We start from the raw sequence: 4,523 nt of genomic DNA on the forward strand, positions 1-4,523 counted from the left end.
GAACCTTCTCAACATCCTTTACCCACACTCCCCCTAGGACAGAAAACTCCTATAGGCTTCTTCTTTCTACAAGGCATGGAGGGTCTGGACTGGACTTTTTCATGAGAAGATGTGGATACGAGTGACAGAAATTATTTAGCTGATGTCAAAGTAATCAGGGGGTTGTCTTCAGAATAAAAACCTGCTAGACATTTTAGCACTTTCAAACTTACCAAAACCTTCTGCAAAGGGACACAGTGAATTGTCTCAAAAAAATGAAAAGTTGTTCTGGGATTCTTTATGCTTCTAGGGATAAAATATTCACAAGTAAGAAAAGACATTGAAAACTCAGTTTCATTTTAACCTTAGGTACATCTGAAATAGCTAATAATAAGTGAAATTTATGAACCATTACTACATCCTACCTTATTTTAGGAGTCCTGGTGTGGCACTGTGGGTTAATGCACTAGACTGCAAAGTCGGTTTGAACTGCAAGGTCAGCGGTTCAAGCTCACCAGCCACTCCTCAGAAACCCTATGCAGGGTCTCTATGGGTTAGAACCAACTTGACAACACTTAACAACAACAATCCTTGTTTTAAGGAACCCTGGCCACACAGTGGGTCTTAGGGCTGCTACCCGAAAGGTTGGGAGTTCAAGCCCACCAGTTGCTCCAGGGGAGAAAGATGAGGCAGTCGGTTCCTATAAAGATTTATAGCCTCGGGAACGCTACTTTGTTTTACAGGATCTCTATGGATCTGGCTCAACTAAAATGTCAGTGGGTTTGGTTTGGGAATTTGTATCCTTGCTCTATTACTTTCCACATTTATCTAAAACATAATGTACAAATGATGACACACATGTAAACCTAAGTACATACTATCAAAAGTAACATTGACTCAAGAAGCTCAACACAAAAGAATATATACAATATTATTTACAACTCATGAGCTTCCTGAGCAGGCAACACTAATCAACTGCAGATTAGTAGCGTAGTGGTTACGAATCGGGCTGCGAACCTTAAGGTCAGTGGTTCGAAACTACCAGCCGCTCCGTGGGAGAAAGATGAGGCTTTCTACTCCCGTAAAGATTTACACCCTCGGAAACCCTGTACAGGGTCGTTATGGGTCGGACCCGACTCGATGGCACTTAACAACAACAACAAGGGTCACTGGAAGCGAACTAATTATAAAAGGGCATGAGGGAACTTTTTTTGGGGGTGAAGGAAATGTTCTGGATCATGATTATGATGGTGGTGGCACAGTTGTATAGAATTGTTAAAACCAGTTGAAGAGTACACCTAGAATAGGCGCTTTTTATTGCATACAATAAAGGTGATAAAAATAGATTCAGTAATAAAACAACTAAGTAAGAAAATCCTTTTTTGCTTGTTTGTTTTAGAGGCAATTTATTTGGTGTTGTTGCTGTTAAGTGCTGCCCAGTCTGTTCTGACTCATAGTGACCTCAAGTACAAGAGACTGCACCATCACCTGGTCCTGCACCCTCCACCCAATTGCAGCTACGCTTGAGCCCACTGCTGCTGTCTCTGCGCCAATCCATCTCATTAAGGGTCTCCCTATTTTTTGGTGTCCCTCCACTTTACCAAGCTTGATGTCCTTCTCCAGGGACTGGTCCTTACTGATAATATGTCCAAAGTATGAAAGATCAAGTCTGGCCATCTTGGTTTCTAAGGAACATTCTGGTTGTCCATCTTCCAACACAGATTTGTTTGTTCTTCTGGCAGTCCATGGTACCTTTAATACTCATCTCCAGCACCAAACTCAAATGCATCAGTTCTTCTGTGATCTTTATTCATGGTCCAACTTTCACAGAGGAGGCTATTAAAAATACCATGGCTTGGGTCAGATGCACCTTAGTCCTCAAACTGACATCTTTGCTCTTGAACACTTTCGAGAGATCTTGTGCAGCAGATTTGCCTAATACAATACATAGTTTGATTTCTTGACTGCTGCTTCCATGAGTGGTGGTGGTGGATCCAAGCAAAATGAAGTCTTTGACAACTTCAATGTTGCCCATAGAATCCTTCAGTATTGCATTTTTTACCTGACTTCTTTTAGTTTGAGAAATGCTGAGCTTGTTTTCCCTTCTGGTTTTCTAACTCCAAATCTTTACACATTTCATTATAATATTTGACTTTGTCTTCTTGAGCTGACCTTTGAAATTTCTGTTCAGTTCTTTTGCTTTCTCATTTCTTCCATTTGCTTTAGCATCTTTATGTTGGAGAACAAGTTTCATAGTTTACTTTCTCCTTGTCTTCTTAATGACCTTTTGCTTTCTTCTTGTATGATGTTCTTATGTCATCCCACACCTCTCTGGGCTTTGGTTTTTAGTTTCTAATGTATCAAATCTGTTCTTGAGGTGATCTCTAAATTCAGGTAGTAGATGTTCAAGGTCTTATTTTAGCTCTTGTGGAGCTTTCCCACTATCTCTTTTCATAGATGTAGTTGGTTTGATTTCTGTGTATTCCATTTAGTGAAACCCATGTGTATATTTGTCTTTTATGTTGTTTTAAAAAGGTATTTGCAATGAACAAGTCATTAGTCTTTACTGAAACTGTTCAGTTCTAAAGTATGTCAATGTGTTCATTGTTTAAACTGGTACAAACCAGAACAATTTATACTTCATATCAGTTGTACTGTGGTGGTTGTGTGTTGCTGTAATTCCGGAAATTACGTCACTGATATTTTAAATACTAGCAGGATCAACAATGGCAGACAGATTTTAGATGAGCTTCCAGATGAAGACAAACTCGAAAGAAGGAGAGAAAAACTACTTCTGAATATTTAGTCATTGAATATCTTATGAATAGTCAGATAGCATCAGAAATATTGAATATTGAAGCATGATGAAGAGCACCAGAATATTTTCAAATATAGTGCCAGAAAATGAGCCCCTCAGGTTGGGAGGCACTCAAAACCCGACTGGGGAAGAGCTACCTCCTCCAAGTAAAGTAGAGTTGACTATGATGATGTGAATAGAGTTAAGCCTTCAAGACCTTCATTTGCTGATGGGGGCACAACTTAAAATGAAGAGAAACAGCTATAAACATCCATTAATAATCATAAATCATGACATGGAATGTATGAAGTATGAATCTAGGAAGATTGGAAATTGGCAAAAATGAAATGGAACAGATAAACATGGATATCAACATCGAGATGGAATGCATAAACACTTAGTTGTGGTCACGAGGGACCTGTACATAGGCATTAGTGAGCTGAAATTGACTGATATTTTGAATCTGACATGGTTTACTATGCCAAAAGTGACAAATTGAAGAGGAATGTGTCGCATTCATCTTCAAAAACAACATATCAAGATCTGTCTTGAAGTAGTACAACACTGTCTGTGATAGAATAATATCCATATGCCTACAAGGAAGACCAGTTCATACCACTATTATTCAAATTACACATCAGCTACTAAAGCCAGTGATGATGAAATTGAAGAATTCTAACAACTTCTTCAGTCTGAAATGGATCAAACAGGCAATCCAGATGTATTGATCATTACTCGTGATTGGAATGAGAAGGTTGAAACCAAAGAAAGATCAGTCGTTGGAAAATCTGACACTGGTGATAGAAATTATTCTAGAGATTGCATGATAGAATTTTGCAAGAGCAATGCCTTGTTCAATACAAATTCCTTTTTAAACAGCATAAAAGACAAATATACACATGGGCTTTACCAAATGGAACACACAGAAATCAAACTGACTGCACCTGTGAAAATAGACAGTGGAAAGATCCATATCATCAGCCAAAACAATGCCAGGGGTAGACTGTGGAACTGACCATCAACTGCTCACTTGCAAGTTCATGCTGAAGCTGAATAAAATGGAAACAAGTCCACGAGAGCCAAAATAAGACCTTGAACATATCCCACGTTTATTTAGAGATCATCTTAAGAACAGATTCAATGCATTAGACACTAACGACCAAAGTCCAGAGAGTCATGGGATGACATCAAGCATGCCATACTGGAAGAAAGCAAAAGGTCATTAAGAAGACAAGAAAGAAGAAAAAGACCAAAATGGATGTCAGAAGAGACTCTGAAACTAGTTTTTCAGCATAGAGATGCTAAAGCAAATGGAAGAAATGAAGAGGTAAATGATCTAAATAGAAAATTTCAAAGAGCAGCTCATGAAGACAAAGTCAAATATTATAATGAAATAATGCAAAGACCTGTTGTTAGCAAGCCAAAAGGAAAGAACATGCTCAGCATTTCTCAAGCTGAGGGAACTGAAGATAAAATTCAAGCCTCAACTTTCAATACTGAAGGATTCTATGGACAAAATACTGAATGATGCAGAAAACATCAAAAGATGAAAGGAATATAGAGTCATGTACCAAAAGGAAATGGTCAGGTGTTCAAGCATTTGAAGAGGTAGCATATGATCAAGAGACAATGATACTGAAGGAAGAAGTCTAAGGTGCATTGAAAAAGAACAAGTCTCTGGGAATTGATGGAATACAAATTGAAATCTTTCAACAAAATGATGAAGCACTGTAGGCATTCATTCATT

The sequence above is a fragment of the Chrysochloris asiatica genome, unplaced genomic scaffold (genome assembly GCF_000296735.1).
Source record: "Chrysochloris asiatica unplaced genomic scaffold, ChrAsi1.0 scaffold00104, whole genome shotgun sequence".
Taxonomy (NCBI): Eukaryota; Metazoa; Chordata; class Mammalia; order Afrosoricida; family Chrysochloridae; genus Chrysochloris; species Chrysochloris asiatica.